This window comes from Eptesicus fuscus, chromosome 12, assembly GCF_027574615.1.
Source record: "Eptesicus fuscus isolate TK198812 chromosome 12, DD_ASM_mEF_20220401, whole genome shotgun sequence".
Taxonomy (NCBI): Eukaryota; Metazoa; Chordata; class Mammalia; order Chiroptera; family Vespertilionidae; genus Eptesicus; species Eptesicus fuscus.
In genome coordinates, this window is record NC_072484.1 from 12,191,936 (window position 1) to 12,210,559 (window position 18,624).

The following is an 18,624-nucleotide window of genomic DNA, read 5'->3' on the forward strand; positions in this document are numbered from 1 at the left end:
GCCTCCAGAACTCTGAGGAGGGTCTGTAAACAGGGGAGGGCGGGGGGGGGGGGAGGACAAAAGGTGAATGAGTTTGGTGGTGGGATGAGGGGTACACTGGAGGTTCAATGTACTATTCCCTCTACCTTTGGGTACCACTGAAATCTTCCATAATAAGAAACTTGAAACGTAGATTTCCCAAATTTTCCCTTTATTTAACAAGTTCCTGTTGATTGTGACTATTTCATTTGCATGCAGTCGGTGGGACCTGATGGGAGAGAACCTCAGATCAGCCAGAAATCAACATTTGTTCCTTGCAACGGAGCCTAAGAGTGTGACAGAGAGGGAGGGAGGGAGGACTCCTCCTCGCACATCCCACAGGCCCCGCACCTGTGGTCTGATCTCCAGAAAGGCATTCCACGCAATTGCAAGGCACACAGCATGCAACAATGCCTTCGAAAATTCAGTTCCAGCTACTTCCAGTCCTAGCCAGAACGGACAGCAGACCGCCCCCCTGCCCTCCTGGAGGCTCATTTTCACTTGAGCTGCGGTGAGAATTTCGGGAGTCAGACTCCGCTTGGAAGACCGCATTCCTGCGCCAACACGACTTGGCCCAGGCAATGGCACCTCAGCAGGGAAAAGTTGGCTCCTTCCTCCCAGTTTGCTACCAGGCTGCTTAACACTACAGGCTGCAGGTTGCGCAGCACGCCTCTCCCTCTGGACTCCGCAGGCGAGTAGGAGAGGGGCGAACAGGAACGCAAACATGGGTGCACGTCCTATGGCCTGACTCTGATTCTAATTAGAAAACGTAGCCCGACCCCCAAATCGGCCAAGCCCTCGGCCAGTGTCTGCAGCAATCAACCCCAGAACGTGGCCCCGAAGCGCAGGCAGTGAGTGCGGGCCAGTGGCCAGGCGGCGCCAGCGCATCTGACGTCTCAGCAGGGCTGCGCGCACCTGAAATGTGGGTGCCAGGACTCCGAGCCTCTGTGGGCAAGCGGGCCCCGAAGGAAATAAAATGCGACCAGAGGACCCCTTCCTCTGTCCGTCAGAAAAGCCATCGCCCATTCTACTGGGATCTTGTAAAAACACAGAGCTCCAAGTCCCTTCCCTAAAGAAAGTGCCCAACTCTGCCGGCAATCCATTCCTCCCGCTGTGGCTTGGAGAGCGCACACGAAGAGGCAAAAATCAGACTTGGGAAAATCCGAGACGAACTTGGAACAAACAACAACAAAAAAATCTACTCGCTTTCCTTTCCGCCTCTGGGCTGGTGGTTAGCGGGGCTGCGGGCGGCCACGGCTGCCAGGGAGCAGGCAGCTCACGGATGCCCGTCCCGCTCTTCCCGGCAGCGAGGGGCTCCGGGAGTCCCCGTCCTGGTCGCCTGTTGGGAGATCCCAGCCACAGCGCTCGAACCTTCGCCTTCCTCTCCCCCTCCGCTCTGCGAATCGAAGCCCGCTCTCCGGTCCCAAATACACCTCGGTCCCCAGCCCCGCCGCTTCCCACTCACCAGCCCCAGCCGGTCTTCTTTGGGTCGCTCCAGGGGGTCGCCTGAGCCCACCGAGCCCACGCCCGCGCGCGCCTTCACAGCGCGGGCAGCCCCGCTCCGCTGCGCTCCCAGGTCTGCTCACTAGCTCCCACCGACTTCGCCCGGCAGCCCTCCACATCCTGGGCGCCCGGGGTGGCGAGGCGCCAAGCTGCAGCCGGAGCCGACAGCACCGGCCCCTTCCTCCGCATCCTGCTAGCCTGCTCTGCTCTCCGCCTGTCTGGCGACCCCGCGCCTCACAGGTCCCGCCACCGCGACCACCCCGACTCACCGCGGGCGCTGCGCCGCCTGCCCTGCGCGCTCCGAGGCGGAGCCAGGACGTCCTCCCTCGCGGGGCCTGCCTCCGGAGCCCGCCGCCCGCCCACAGCCCCCGCCCCGCTCCCTCCAGCCCCTCCGCCGCCGGCGCTGCCCGGGCGGTGGGACTTACCTCCGGGGCAAGGTGACCCGGCTAAGGCGTCCAGGCGGCCCCCGGTACGTCTCCCCAAAGAGCCAGCGGGCGGGAGCCGGGCGGTGCGGCGCCCGCCTTTGATCCTCTGCTCCCCTGCTCTTTCCTCCTCCCCCACCCCACCCCGCTTCCCTCTGCGTCTCTCCTCCCTCTCCCCCCACCCCGCCGCTCCCAGCCCTGCGCTCGCCGCCCGCGCCCCCAGCTGCCCCGCGAGTACTAGAGCCGCCGCGGCCCGGCAGGCGGGGAGCTCCCGGGCCGCACCACGGGGCGAAGCCCGGCCCTCTGGCCCCCCGCAGAAGGGAAGGGTGCGGGAAGACGCGCGCGGGGCGCGCCCTGCGGGCGGGTTGGGCAAGGGGCGCCCTGTGGCATGTCGCTAGAGTTGCTAACCCCGGCGACACGCTAGCGGGAGACAGCAGCCAGGAACTCCAGGGGAGGATGGCAGCGAGGAGGAGGAGGATGGGGAGGCGGGAACTTCCCCGCGCAAAGGTGGCCGCCAACTTTGCCCCAGGCCCTTGGCTGGTGTCTGGGAATGTGAGGGCGACAAAGGCTGGGGGAGGGGACCGCCACTGGGGACTTGGAGGACAGGGAATTACCGCCTGGCTCCCCTGGGTCCTAAAGGGTTCCCCAGTCTCAGGTTAGGTTTTGAGGTCCGCAAAAGCCCACTCTATAGGTCTGGTATCTGCTTGAGTCCTAACCTGCCAACCCTCCAGGGGAAACCAGGCTACGCCCGCCCAACCCCTAAGAGGTCTGTAGTCCTGGAGTTGCTGGCCCTCCGCAATTGGAATTGAAAATAAAGTGTTAGAGGCAGAAATAGAATATTGGGGACCAGCTATAATTACAAGATATATTAACCATGCTCTGTTAACCGTGATTGTTTTGTTCTGATTAAAGAAAGCACATTCTAACCTGGCTGGGAGTTGCATGGGGGACCTGGGAGCTCACCTTTCTGAAATGCGGCCCATCCTCCACATAGAGCTGCCTATTATCATGGAAAGATGAACCACCTTGTGGCAGAAACCTGAGGCCAGCCCTTTGAAAACCTCCCGCCCTTTGCATGCCTGCAGGCCTTTGCAACTCCCCAGCCAGCTTTATCTGTAAACTGCCCATTTTGCATACCTATTCTTATCCCTTTTGCCGACTTCTCCGTGTAATCTTCCTCCTTCTACCCAATATAAGCAGCTGGCTTATGGTGGGGGGCAGAGCAGATTTTTGTGGATGACCTGCTGCTCTCCCATACTGCCGGCAGTATTGGAGTAAATGCTCATATATGATTCAACCCTGTCTCTGCTGAATTGGCTCAAGCAGTGACAGGCCGCCCGGAACCATTGATTGTCCGGTTACAAACCTAGAGTGGCTGCAGGACTGGAATGGCAGAGCAGGCACAATCATGGAGGGGTATGGGGAGGGGGGGGGGTGGAGAGGGGAGCCAGAGCCCAGGGAGGGCAAACTACCTAGAGTCTGCATTTCAAACGTCGGGGGGGGAAGTTGTGGATTTGGATTTCATGAACTATGATAGAAAGATATACCATAAAGGGGGTTAAAGTGATTTAGGAAAACATCTGTGAACCCGTTTTTACCCCAGGCTCAGACCTGTTACTCTTGCCCAGGTTGTCAAGGCTGGTTATGCCCCATGAAACCTTCCTAGGGACCCAGCCCTCCCTCCTGCCTGGTAACCAACCACTGGCCTCAGAAGGTCTTGCTTCCTCTGACAGGCCTCCTCTGGCAGAGTTTCCACGGGGTAGGAGTTGAAGACGGTGCCAGAACAGCAGGCCCCACTCTGTGGTCCCTTCACAGGAGGACTTGGCTTCCTGTCGAACCCCAGCAGCCCAAAGAGAATGCTAACCCCTGAGTGCTCCCAGAAGGATGCGTTTGGGTGGAGGAGAGGGTTAGCGGAACCAGCACCACCTGTGGGTTGTCTTTATGGACTTGCATCCCATCCCTCTCCATCTCTGCACGTGGTAAAGCACAACTGAGGGTGCCTCCTGGATCCCAGAGCTGCAAGGCTGCGGTGTAGAATGCTCAGAAGAGGGCACTGCCCATTCTCCATCTAGAAGAATCAAATGCCTCCTTACCTTAGTAAAGTTGCTTAGTGTTCCTGGATCTTTCCCTGAACAGAACATTCTCTCATCTGGACCACCTGGCTGAGCAGATAGATATTGTTAGACTCATGTGAGGTAGAGAATCACTATTTCTATTTATCAGATGAAGAAGCTGAGGTTTTTAAAAAAGGTTAACTGAGATTTCCATAGGTATCCAGTATACCGGAGGGGCCTGGCCCTGTTCCCTGCCTCTCTGTTGGTGTACGTTTTGCTGTTTAGGCTTTGGGATGACTTTGAGGGCCAGTTTGTTTTGCCAAGAGAATACCATCCTGCGTGGTAGCTGTGACCAGCCTTTTCCTCTAGGGCAGTGGTCGGCAAACTCATTAGTCAATACAGCCAAATATAAACAGTACAACGATTGAAATTTCTTTTAAGAGCCAAATTTTTTAAACTTAAACTTCTTCTAATGCCACTTATTCAAAATAGACTCGCCCAGGCCTTGGTATTTTGTGGAAGAGCCACACTCAAGGGGCCAAAGAGCCACATGTGGCTCGCAAGCCGCAGTTTGCCCACCACGGCTCTAGGGTACTCTTTGAATTTTAAATTGGACTTTTCTAATAAAGCAGGCAGGACCCTTCCTGGGTTCCGTGTGAGATGTGATCACTGGTCACCTCTGGCTGCCAGTGGAGTGCTCCCTCCAAAAGGGAGGGTTGCAGAAGTCAGAGGAAGAAAATGCCTTTGCAGTTGCCCCCTGTATTGAGTTCCGTGGACTATCCCCATGACCTAGCTACTTTGAAACTTTCAGGCTGGTGCTTTGGAGCTCGGTACCCTGGCTCTTACAGGTGAGATGTTGAGTGTTGAGCATGGATACGTGTGTGTGTGTGTGTGTGTGTGTGTGTGTGTGTGTGTATGCACGCATGTGCTTGGAGGGGGGAGTTGTCTTGTATTTCCTAAAATTTTCAAAGGCCTAGTTTTCATAACATGCTTCACTCAATTTAACATTTAAACGGACACATTTTCTTCTATTGTGGAATGAATGTGCAGCTTCTCTCTCCCAGTTATTATGGGTAAGCACCCTCAGGTCACTGTGTTTATACTTATACAGCTCTTTGCTTGGGCACACCCTGGGTCCTGAACAAATACTCAGTGATTGATAGTTGTTGAAAAAACAACATTTGATTGTGGGGTCAAAAATATAGATTTCTGATGAAAGAGAATAATTTGAAAGAAAAGGAAAAAATTCATGATGTGGTGAGTTTTATTATTACTATTGTTATCGTGATTATTTTCTTCCATGCCACTCGCATAGCTTCAAGATGCCCAGATGAATGTTGTTTCTCTTTACTTCTCCCCTCCATAGACACACTCATCTTTTAGTGTTCTGTAATCCTAATGGGCCTTACACTTTACTGCAAAAGAAACTTGCCAGCATCAGGAATCTCAAATGAAGAGAAGATGTCACCTCCTCCCAGCATATGTGGCAGCTAAGGGGAGGGATTTGAGGTTCCTGGTGGACACCTCAGTTGATCTGGAATGGTTGCTGCAAATAGGGTGGTTTTCTTAGGTGTGGATCCATAGTTGTTGCTTGGAATCCTATCTAATAAAGAGGGAATATGCTAATTGACCATCACACCCTCACAAAGATGGCAGCACCAACAGCCAATAAGGAGGGAATATGCTAATTGACTGCCATGCCCTCAAAGATGATGGTGCCCACAGCCACAAGATGGCGGTGCCCAGTCCTCTCAGCCCCCCAGCCACCCAGGGCTGGCCCGAGGCACAGCCACCTAGGGCCAGCCCAAGGGATGACCAAACGACTGAACAAGCAGGCTGCGTGGGGTGACCAGGCTGGCGGGGGGGCTGTGAGCGGCGACCAGGCTGGCATGGGGGGCAGTTGGGGGTGACCAGATCAGTGGGGGGGAGTGCAGTTGGGGGCAACTAGGCCGGCAGGGGGGCAGTTGGGGGCCACTAGGCTAGCATCGGGGAGCAGTGAGGGGTGACTAGGCCAGTGGGGAGGGCAGTTGGGGGTGATGAGGCCAGCAGGGGAGCAGTTGGGGGTGACGAGGCCAGCAAGGGGGGCAGTTGGGGGCAACTTGGCTGGCAGGGGGGGCAGTTGGGGGCAATTAGGCTGGCAGGGGGGGCAGTGATGGGTGACTAGGCCAGCAGGGGGACAGTTGGGGGTGACCAGGCCAGCAGGGGGGGCAGTTGGGGGCAACCAGGCTGGCAGGGGGGGTGCAGTTGGGGGCAACTAGGCTGGCAGAGGAGGGTAGTTGGGGGCAACCAGGTCGGCAGGAGGGGCAGTTAGGGGTGACCAGGCAGACAGGCAGGTGAGCAATTAGGAGCCAGCTGTCCAGGATTGTGAGAGGGATCCTGGATTGGAGAGGGTGCAGGCTGAGGGGACCCCCCCCACCCCATGCACAAATTTCATGCACCGGGCCTCTAATGTTACCATAGTTATTATGCTATGATTTAGCATTGAAATTACAAAGCATATGAGGAGCTATCATGTATTGGGCAAAGTGACACAGTAGAAATTGCCTTATCTCCTGGGTATCGGGTTACCTTCTTAATAATGCTTGTGTCTTGGAAGAGATCACAGAACTTTCAGAGCTAAGAGAGGTTGGTGGGGCCAGTTCACATGTTGTGAAGAACTGACACTCGAGCACCCATCCAGCTGCCAGGCTTAGGATGACTTTCAGGAGAAGCTATCATGTGCCTACAGAGAGGTGACTTGATGAGGGGAAACACAGATTTGAGATTTTCAAACAGGAAATATTTCTCAACATGTCTTGAACTTTAGACAATGGGAAAAGGTTACAAAATGCCCATGTGCTGCTATGTTTTGTGTCTAAGGGGTCATCAGTGCTCATTCAGAAACCATCTTTAGGTCAAATATGTAACATGCATGGCCTCAAACATTGATTGCATTACTAAAAATGAAGAACAGTATACCCAATTTTAGAGCAATGTAATTAATCCAGTTTTTCCTTTTCTCCCCCCAAATCTGTTATTGTTTGAGTTAAATTGATGACATTCAGGAATTGAAAAGCTGTAATGTCTTATTAATGTAGGATCTTATTGACTTAGAAGGACAGAAAGATGACCATTCAGATGTTCAATGTAGACATGATTGGCAAGCTCTAAGAAAAACATGAAATTGCTATCAGAAATAAAAAGAGAGACAGAACAACTTCTGAGGCAATGGTGAAGTGAGAATTTAGAACAGGAAAAAAGATGCAATAGAATGTTGGAATGTTAGAGTTGGAGGAGTCCTTCTCAATCACCTAGCATCACCCTCTGATTCTACAGGTGAGGAAACAGTTCCAGAGCGGCCAAGTGGAGGGCAGTCAAGCTCAGGTCTGGGTTACTGACTTCCAAATCAGCAGTCTTTCTTCTGCATTCATTACATCACTTTGGAAAAAAAAAAATCAAGGAAGAAAGAAAGTTAATATATTTTAGGCAACCTCTTTAGTCCCAGGGTATCACCTGTCTTCAGCTCTGCAAGTGGAAACATTAACAGAGGGTGTCGGTCAACAGTCGCTGAATGTTTACCATCAGGTGAAGACCTCAGGACCAAGAGCCAGGGAAACCTCCAAGTGAGTGTGTCCCACCTCTCATCACTCTCTGTCCTCACTTATAGAGCCTGGGCTTCCTCATGTGTAAAATGAGCATAATTAGAATATTTGAGACCTGGCATTTTATGAGGCAAGAAAGTGTTCAACACACTCAGCATGTTTTCCTGAGCAGAGACTACTCGTTATCGTTCTTTTGTTGTTGTTGTTAATCCTCACCCGAGGGTATTTTCCATTGATTTTTAGAGAGCGTGGAAGGGAGGGAGAGAGACAGAGAGAAGCATAGATGTGAGAAAGACACATCGATTGGTTGTCTCCCACATGCGTTCTGACCACCGCCTGGGATTGAGCCTGCAACCGAGACATGTGCCCTCGACTGAAATCAAACCCCGGACCCTTCGGTCCTTCAGTCGACGCTCTATCCACTGAGCAACACCGGCTACTGCTGGTTATTGTTCTTAAAGACAGTTGGCAAGACTGTCAGGGCTTGCTGGGTACTCTTCCCAAGGACGCTGAGGGGAATGGCAAACTCTAGATGCTTAGCACGAAACTGCTGCTGGTGCTGGAAGGCCTTTGAGTGCTATGGAAGAAGGGTGACTGATATGATCTCTTCCATGCAAGTACTTCTCCTTTCAAGGGGGCAGAGGCGGTTGTGTTCCCTCAGATCCCCCCAGATCCTTTGGGCCATTCCATCTGCTTGTTCCCTGGCTTCTGTGGACCTTGCTGTTAATGACTCTCACCTATACATTTCTTTAGCATCATTCTTATTCTGGGAGAGCCCTAGTTTCTCTTATAAGAGTGTAAAACCCTGGGCTACCTGGCCCCAGCCCTTTAAAGCCAGAGCCTAGAGAGACACCTGAGCGTGTCTAGAAGCATGGGACACTCCATGCTGTAATGGAAGAGGACAGGTCAGAGTCTGGTAGGTGAGGTTGAATCCAGCTCATGTTTTTACCTAGTTGACATTCAACGAGCTCCTAACCTCCCAACCTCTTGAAATAATGGGCATAAAGGCATTTGCCATGGAGGGCTAGTCAGGTAGTCAGGGCACCTCTGTGTGGGGCACACCAAAGAGGAGCTGTGGTTACTGCGGGCCTGGTCAGGCATGCTGGCAAGGAACACTTCCGAGTTTTTTTCCCCTCTTGGGACCCAACCAAAGCTGAAACAGCAGGTTTCACTATCTTTTCTCTTGGTGTCTCTGTGCCCATCCTCTGTTGGCATAGTTTTCTCAGTGGAGCTCACAGTTTCACACCCCTGCATCAAACAAGTTCTGTCGGCCTCAGTAAAACACAGGTGCTGCAAGATCCAGAAAGCAGGTGTCTTGGCCCGAGCTTCCTTCCTTTCCTGAAATCAGAGCCTGCAAGTGCAGTCAGCCAGTTTATTTGGGAAATCATCCCTGGGACAGGAGTGAAGGGTCACCAAGGTGGTCAGCAGGAGGAATCCCCATGGTGATCACTACTGTGGGCGAAAATCAGTTCTTGATCCCCTGGGCTGTCTGATGAATGAAGAGAGTGTTTCTCAGAACCACCCAGGGAAGAGATAAAAAAGAAGTGAGTGTGCAGAGCCTGCCTCCTCTGTGGGCCCAGGAGGCTTCAGCAACCGAATTTCTGGGCAGTGCCTGAACATGTGTCAAACACGCTCTCTCTGGCACAAGAGAGGCTTCCAAGTAGGATCCTGAGACATTTTGCTGTGTGATTCAATGGGTGAAATTTCTGAGTCACTCAAATCTGCATTAAAGATCTTCGCTTACTTCAAGATGTTAGCTGTCGCCTGGCCAGCATGGCTCAGTGGTTGAGCATCGACCTATGAACCGGGAGGTCATGGTTTGATTCCAGGTCAGGGCACAGGTCCCGGTTGTGGGCTGGGTCCCCCAGGGTGGGGCGTGATCCCCCAGTGTGGGGCGTGCTGGAGGCAGCCGATCAATGGTTCTCTCTCATTGATGTTCCTACCTCTCTCTCTCTCTCCCTTCCTTCCTGAAATCAATAAAACATATTTTTAAAAAAGATGTTAGGTGTCAAATTGCTCTTTCTTTGACTGTGACTCTGTTTTGAGACGGGGCCACAAGGCTGCTCATTATTGTGCTTTACAGCAGAAACACACAAAGGTAGTTTTAATTAAATTGCCTGGTTGGAATAGATCCTATGCTGTTCCCAGTGAGCAGCCCCTACATTCCATGCAGCCAGAGATCAGTCAGGAAAGTGAGAGCAAGTTCCCCTGCCCCCGCTGTGCTCGATGCACATATTGTGGATTTTCTTCCCTCTGCTCTCCTGCTTGTCTCCCACCCTGCATCTACTCCCTCTCCTCACTTTGATCATCTGTGTCTTCTTCTTAGACTGTCACTTGACCTTCACACAGATTTGGTTTCACATTCTCTTGGACATTGGCAGCTGTCAGGTGGCAGCCCAACCTGTGCACACTTGAGCCTCCAGCACCAGCTCCCTGTGTCACCAGTGTGGCTGCTGCCACATGGCCACCGACCCCTCTCTTACCCGTCCTGCCGCGACAATTTCCATTTGACTTTTATCACTTTACTAACTCCTGTGATTCCGTTAGTGATTCATAACCTATATCTATTATGACAGAGCACAGGATCAGAATAATCAGTCTCTTTCAGAAAACGTATTTGCCAAAAGTTGGAAAACAGGATTGTTTCCAGAACTGTTGGAGAAAAAACATGAGAGAAAGCTTGGCTTTACAAAACCTTGCTTTCAGGATGTACGGTGAGGCCAGGATTTGCAGCATGCGCTCAAAAACACTAGCCTCAAAATTTGGATTCAGGTAACCACTTGGATACCTGAACTAAATGTATTAGTATAGCTCTAACATGAAAAACTAAGAGTTTGGGATTATTAAAAACATTGACATTGCCGGTGCAGAACTAAGCATGTAAACATGTCATTAATCATTAGCATGATCTTTGGTATTTTTCTAAAAGGCGTAAGAACTCATTTTTGGCTCAAGATGGTATATACTATATATATATCTTTGCTGCATGTACTTTTCAACCTGCCATAAATAAAGAGTTCTATTACAAAATCAACCATTTCTGTAATTTTGCAGGATATGGAACTGGACAAAAAACACACACATAAAGGTAAGCAATTTCATGTTTGTGATTCTCAGGTTTTCACTCATATTTTAAGGAAAGGATTCCTCTTTAACAAAGGAACTTATGCAAGTACCAGAACCAGATAGTGCAGGGCCCTCCTGCACTCGAGCTGTGTTCCTGGGGGCACTTGTCATGCACATGAGCAGGGCCCACGGAGAACCAGGGCTTGGCCTTGCCCCACTGTTCTGGCAGCCTCTCCTTCCTGTGGTCCCTTAAGCATGGTGTTTTTGATATCAGTGCAACAGAGTGCCACGAGAATCTCCTTACACAGCAGGCACTGAGCCTGCCACACAGAATCTATCCAGTTTGGGGTGTGGGAACAATATGCCTTGGCTGGCAGTACAAAGGCACAAGTTCTCTCTGGTCCATGGACCACCTGACAGTCCAGAATGTACAGAAGGGGTTTCTACCAGCTCAGGGGTAGCTTGTCAAATATTGACGTCTTGTCCCCACAGTCATGGACAGAAGAACAAAATAAGATGATCTAACAAATGATGGAAAGCGGCAGTATCCGCAGTGGCAGACTGCTTTGGAAGGCCAAGTGAATGGATGTGCCCCTCCCAGCCTGTGTATTTGACACCAGTTCATGGACCTTTGCTGGTGTCTACTGTGGGGCACGGGTGAGCAGTGATGCTGGGGGCCATGATGGCCCTGCCTGCGCAGATGGGGGACAGGCAGTGGCTCTGCAGATCCATGGTTCCTCTGACAGGGAACACGGGAGCCAGTGGAGCAGGGCAGGAGTGCAGCCCACAGAGGCCTGGAGCCATCAGGACAGCTGAGCCCTGAGTACCCAGCATGAGTTACAGGTCTGTATGTGGTGCTTGTGCACACTGAGGGCTGGGGAGATGGTTCTCCTAGGGGCTGAGTGGCTCTTATAAGTTTTTAAGGCAGAAGAAGCAGAAAGCCCCAAAGTGTAGGTCATGTGAGGTCAGGTCAGGCTGGGGAGGTAGGCAGTAGCCAGATCACTAAAAGCCTCTGCCCAGGGTGAAGGAGGTTGGGCCTCATCCTTGGGCCACAAGTAACCTTCGACTAGAAGAATGGCAGAATACGATTTATATATGTAAGCCCTGAGGAAACCTTCCACAGACACAAAGAAAGACGATGAGTTTCGAAGATTCTTCAGGCAACTTTGAAATCATCACATATCATTAGCCACACTGATTGTCTCATACTTTTTGCAATGTGTTTCTTTCACAAAAACATCTGAAGGCAAATGCCATGACTCCCTTGTTCAGGCCAGTGCCTGGAATTCCCATGATTCTTGGCCGGGCAACCTTCCCCACTTGCCCCCTTGTCTTCCTTACCACTGGCTGCACAGTGGCCCTCCCACCCACCGGCAGGCTTGTCTCCAACATCCCCACGTCCGGAACACTACATAGGGATCTTGTCCTTCTTTTAAAAAGATAACCACCCTCCTTATGTCTCTGTCAGCCAGACCACTTCCTGTCTTGTGCACTGTCCTTTATTCATTTGACTTGTTAAACTTACTGAACTGGAAGCTCTTTGCTGGTAGACTGCACGTGTGTGCACATGTATGCAGGTGTGCATGTGCATGTGTGCATGTATACTTAGGAAGGTGTGCCAGAGGACGTCATTCCCCACAGCAGCTGCTCCAAATCCTGTTCACATGGTAAGAGCTAAAAAGCCTTAGAGAACTGAGTGCACGTCATTAGAGTACTGTGGGACATTCTTGCTGCAACAAAACGACTTATTTTCTAGTATTTATATATATTACTAGAGGCCCGATGCACAAAATTCGTGCAAGGGGCTCGGCCCTCCCAACTGTGGCAGCTTGCCTCGGTCCTCGCAGCCCCAGCTTTCTCCAGAAGGTCGTCCAGAAGGACGTCCAGAAGGTCATTCAGCTGTCCAGTCTAATTAGCATATTATACTTTTATTATTATAGATGTGGCTTTTTTCCTTACTATACAAATATATTTGATACTTAAAATTTAGATGAACTGTAATTACTGCATATATATGTGTGTGTGTGTGTGTGTGTGTGTGTGTGTGTATTTCATTTGTCATGATTTTCATTGCTGTGGGCTTTCAGCAGTGGGAGCTGGGTCTCCCACTAACCAGGTACCAAACAGCTCATGACAGGAGACACAGCGTTGGAGTCTGAGGCCTGCCACCTTCCACCCAGGCGCTGACTAGCTGCACCCACAGTAGTGCATTTTGCCTTGTGAAGAAACTCTGTTTAGGCACCAAAATAGTTAACAGGAAAATACATTTGTTGCTTCCCTGAAAACACAATTTTTAACAGAAGCATGTCTTTTTCCTGCAACCACCTGACTGTGCTCTAACTGTCGAAACAAAGGCAAATTCTGGAGACGCAACCAAGATGCCATAGCTTCATGGGGGATCACCTTGGCTGCCCTCTCCTTTAGACCTGCTCTCAGGACAGTGTGTTGGTGGAGGAGACATGCCTGGTGGAGGCTACAGGTTGGCACCTAGCACAGTCTCATGGCACAGAAACCACAACACAGTAAGGGGTGGCCAGAGGCCAGGGTGGCATCATGGATAGAGAAAGCTTCTGTGCCGGGCCTCCCTGCTCTCTCCAAAACTGACAGTAGTATGTGCTTAGACAGAGTGTCGTAACCTCTCTCTCCCTCTGTGTTCTCCTCTCGGTTGTTGCTGCTTTGCTGCACTCTCACTGCAATCTTAAGGTTGTAAGGGAGGCCCGGCTGGAATGGCTCAGTGGTTGAATGTTGACCTATGAACCAGGAGGTCAGGGTTTGATTCCTGGTTAGGGCACATGCCCGGGTTGTGGACTCAATCCCCAGTAGGGGACGTGCAGCAGCAGCCTATCAATGATTCTCTCTCATCATTGATGTTTCCATCTCTCTTTCCCTCTCCCTTCCTCGCTGAAATCAATAAAAATATTTTTTTAAAAAGGATTGTAAGGGAGGAGACATGCAGTGAGACCTGCTTTTCCTCCAGATTCAGGAAGCAGCCACTTGATTCATTTTTCAGTTTTTGTATCTGCAAAATGGAGATGCTAGTTTGTGGATTTCACCTCACACCCAGGGGCATTGGGAGGATGAATGAGCTTCCATTCCAGATATTCAGAATGCTTTTGGTGTCCCTGATGCTGCTGCATTGGCTCAAATAAATTCTGTTACAGCAAATGAGTGTTTTAAATCCCTGTAAACAGCAGTGAATGCCACCTTCCACCAGGCATAGGCCTGTATTTTAACTTTAAAGAGCTATTCTAGTTAATATTTCATTCTCCGTTCCCAGCTCTGAGTGTGTCTGTACCCACAGACTGCCCACAGTAGCCACATGATGCAGGGACTGGTGCCACTGCCACTGTCCACACAAGTCCCAAAGAGGTCAAGTGATATCCTGACATTACACAACTGGAAAGGACCATGATGTGGAGCAACCTGACTCCAGGCCCACACTTAGAAAGATTAAACTACTTCCACTCCCCTCAAACAGGGCCAAGTGGGCTAGGGAAGAGCTATTCATCCTGGGTTTGTCTCATTCATCTCCATGTACTTCTGCCCCCCAAATTGCATCCTCAGAAGTGTTCTCCCTAAATAATGCTGTACAGCAGATCCAGGCATGTGGAGTTTATGCCCTTCATTGCCTTCTTCCTTTTTTTTTTTTCTTAATCACTATTTTTTTTTCAAGTACAGTTGACATATATATTATATTAGTTTCAGGTGTATACCCCAGTGATTAAACTTATAAAACTTAAGTGATCATTCTGAAAAATATCATAGCCATTGGACACCATACATAGTTATTAGAATATTATTGACTATATTCCCTGTGCTATACTTTAACTTTATACCCCCATGACCACACTACAACTACTAATTTGTAATTCTAAATCCCTTCACCTTTTTTTACCCACCCTCCCAAAACCCATCCCATGTGGGAAACTTCAAAATGTTCTCTGTATCTATGAGTCTGTTTCTGTTCTGCTTGTTCATTTACTTTGATTTTTATATTCAATTGTTTGTAGATATGTATTTATTGCCATTTTATTGTTCATATTTTTTATATATTTTTCTTTTTCTTCTTAAAGAAGACCCTTTAACATTTTATTTAATACCTGTTTTTGTGGTGATGAGCTCCTTTAGCTTTTCCTTGTCTGGGAAGCTCTTTATCTGACTTTCAATCTCAATGGTAGCTTTTCTGGGTAGACTAATCTTGGTTGTAGAGCTTTGCTTTTCATTATTTTGAATATTTCTTGCCACTCCTTTCTGGCCTGCAAAGTTCCTGTTGAGAAATAAGCTGACAGTCATATGGGTGCTCCCTTGTAGGTAACTAACTGCCTTTCTCTGGCTGCTTTTAAGATTCTCTCTTTGTCTTTAACTTCTGGCATTTTAATTATGATGTGTTTTTGGTGTGGGCCTCTTTGGGTTCATCTTGTTTGGAACTCTTTGTGCTTTCTTTAAGCAGGTAAGGGAAATTTTCTGTCATTATTTTTTCAAGTAGGTTTTCAATTTCTTGTTCCCTCTCTTCTCCTTCCAGCACCCCCATGATGAAAATGTTGGTACACTTGGAGTTGTCCCAGAGGCTCCTTATACTATCTTCATATTTTTAGATTATTTTTCCTTTTAGTTATTCTGATTGGATAGTTTTTACTTCCTTATATTCCAAATTCTTGATTTGATTCTCAGTGTCCTCTACTCTACTGTTGATCCCTTGTAAATTATTCTTATTTCAGTTAGTGTAGCCTTCATTTCTGACTGGTCCTTTTTTATGTTGCTGATGTTCTCACTAAGTTCCTTGAAGTGATCACTAAGTTCATTTAAATTCTCACTAAGTTCCTTGAGCATACTTATAACCATTGTTTTGAACTCTGTATCTGGTAGTTTTCTTGCTTCCTTTTCATTTAGTTATTTTTTCTGAATATTTATTCTGCTCTATGTTGGGGAGGGGTCAGCAAAGGAACACTGGCGTCTGCCAGCACTTTTGTCTGGCAGAAAGTTGCTCTTCCAGGTCTCACCAATTTCAGACAAGTTAGTTCCTCCCTGAATGTCCCAGTTTCCTTTCAAGTTGCTACCCCAGCGCTGGAGCTCAGAGAGAGTGAGTCCAAGTAAGTCCATGTGTGGGCCCTTTAAGAGTAACTGCCTGGGACTCCCACCGCCTCCGTGTCTCTGTTGGTTTTTACAACCATAAGTCGTGGGGATTTCTCTTCCCAGCACCAGAAGCCTGCACTGGGGGCCTGGGCAAGGGACCTCTTGCTCTTCATGGAAACCTCCACAGCCAAGATATTCCTCCCAATTTTAAACCACCACACATGGGTGTGGGACCAGCTGGTTCTGAGATTCCACCCTGCATCTCAGTCACGCCTACCAATCATGATGGGCTTCTTCTTTAATTCCCTAGTTGTAGGATTTCTGTCCAGCACAATTTCAGGTGGTTCTGCATGATGGTTGTTCTGTATTTTAGTTGTAAATTTTGATGTGGTTGTGGGAGATGGCGAGTCCCTGTTTACCTATGTCGCCATCTTGACTGGACCCCTAAGGGCTGCCATTCTTTATAAGGCTTGTTTTTTTCCTTAGGTCTGACACCAATCCCTCTAAGTTATACTAAGTTATAAATCCTGGATCTATAGTCACTGAGTCAGCCATTGTTCTCTTTTCACTGCGTCTATTTTCTTGCACATTTACTGGGTAACTATTTCATCTTCTCTTAAGGCTAAATATTCTAATTCTATTCTAATTCAACCTTTTTTTTTCCAAATCTGTTTTTTAATCTCCTTAATCTATTTCACTGTTTATACTTGGATGGCTTCCCAGTTCCCCACACTCCCTGATGAGGTCTTGGGGTTGTGAGGTAAGGAGCATGGTTGTGGCTCCATGTTTAGCATTGTAATAACAATGGTGGCCCTGTGACATGGATCCTGGTGATCTTGACCCAGACACCCCCTGGTTCCTTTATCTGACCTGTGACATCCATCTCCTCGGCTGTGGGGTGAGCACAAGCATTTGGCACCCGCCTTTGCAAAGGGTCACCCGACAGCATGCTGTTCTCCTAATTTCAGCACTTATGCTTTCTTCAAAGGACTGCCTTACCCTTGAAGCTTAGAGTACTGGTAGTGCCTATGGGTTTGTCCTCCCTGGTATCCAGTAACCAGTTATGAACAGGTACACATATGAAAGTCTAGCTCCCTTGCTCCAAGGCAGGGCAAACTCAGAGAGGTGTCACTTACCCCCCAGAGCCCTCTTTTGGATTAGGCTGCAGCTGCTCTCTACAGGACTTCCTGATATCCTGCCTGATATGACTTCCTCCTCTTCCCATCCTCTTCTCCTGCTCCCTGACTACCTCTCCTGGAACTTCTTCCATAACCAGTCACTTGCCCAGGGATCTTCATCCTGGGGTCTGATTCTGGGAGAACCTGCCAAAGGCACTTGGGTTTCAATACTTCCTCAAGGTCCCAAAAGCTCTTAACCTCATCTGTGTGACCTCGAGTACAATGTTCACCTGCACTTATATTGGAATTTCTGACTTGAACTGGAGTTTCTGCCTGCTGTAACTTCATGAGCCTCTACACTTTAGATCCATCAAAGAAGGCTGCTTTTAGGAGGCATCCTAGCATCATGTGTAGGAGGTAGATCTCTGGGTCAATAGGCTGCTCTGTGTACACATGAGAGAGAGCAAGATCAACCCTGGGTGAGCTACTTAATTCCTCTGGGCCTCAGGTCTAAACTGTGAATTGGAGGCAATGGTAATACGTTGAGACAGTTCAATGGCATCATGCAATGTGCTTGATATCTAGAGCCTCTTGCTAGCATTCATTGTGCATTCAACACTAGTCCTTTACACTTTTCCCCTGAAGTCACAGTCCAGAGGACATCTTGGAATATTTTTAGAATTGTCTTTTAGATCGCTTATCTAAGAAGCTCTCTTCTATTGCCTGGGGCTGGGAGCAGGTGAAGAGACACATCAAGAAGATAAAGTCCTTGACATTCTGCAAAGAGACGCCAGGAGCCAGGAGATGCACAGCCTGTTCCTGAGGTGAAGGAGACAGATACCCATCTCCTCAGCTGTGGGGTGAGCATAAGCATTTGGCACCCGCCTTTGCAAAGGGTCAGGGATGGTTTCAGCTCCACAAGGGACGAGAAGCCATTCATCTCTGAAGTCAACGTTAAAAGCAAAAGTGAACCAATTTACTCTTCCCTTTGGCTTGCAAGCAAGCAATAATTTATAATTAAAGTATTTTGCCAAGAAAGGAATGTCAGAAATTTATGGCACCAGTGCCTGCTCATTGGATGCTCACATATAAGAGAAAAGGACAAAACACTTAGGGAAATTAGAAGCCATTTAGAAAATAAATCCCCAGGGAGTCTATTGAATTTCAATCAGCCGAGGACAACGGTTATTTCTCTAATATATTTTCCCATCTACTTTCTTTGCTCCCAGTCAGGCCACACTTCTGTTGGCATGGCTGAGTCATTAGCAAGGACTTTTGAGCAGTCATGAAATCCTGCTTAGAGAAGGTAGATTCTGAATCCACAGAAAATATTCCACCCCTCGGATCAATAGATAGTCAAGAGATTCAGTTCAACCCTGGCTGGTGTGGTTCAGTTGGTTGAGTGTCGTGGATTCAATCCCCAGGCCTGTATGTTTCTCTCTCATACATTGATACTTCTCTCTCTCTCTCTCTTCTATTTTTCTCCCCCTTTCTCTTCCTCTCTCTCTCAAATTAATAAAAACATATTATTTAATGAAAAAAAGAGACTCAGTACTTAATAAGCATAAGCTGTCTTCTTAGATGCTACAGAGGATATGCGGATGATTATAACACAGCCTCTCCCTGACCAGGCTTGTAATCTACGAGTAAGGAAGAGACAAAACTAAGAACATCCAAAGCAAAGGGAGAAAGTACAGTAAAGGAATTGCAAAGTAAGAGTCTAGGTGGTCAAAGGAAAGGAAATTATGTCTGAAGCTAAGGGTTGGGGGTGTGCACAGCCCCCTACCCC

At 49.0% G+C, this 18,624-nt stretch overlaps 1 long non-coding RNA gene across 1 annotated transcript; it reads left to right on the forward strand.

The window, feature by feature from the left end:
- Positions 1-7,350: 7,350 nt before the first annotated feature.
- On the forward strand, positions 7,351-17,847 carry LOC129150981 (uncharacterized). Its single transcript, XR_008557779.1, has 4 exons — positions 7,351-7,599; positions 10,633-10,666; positions 11,137-11,487; positions 17,575-17,847. It is a non-coding gene; the product is annotated as an uncharacterized LOC129150981 (long non-coding RNA).
- The last annotated feature ends 777 nt before the right edge of the window (positions 17,848-18,624 follow it).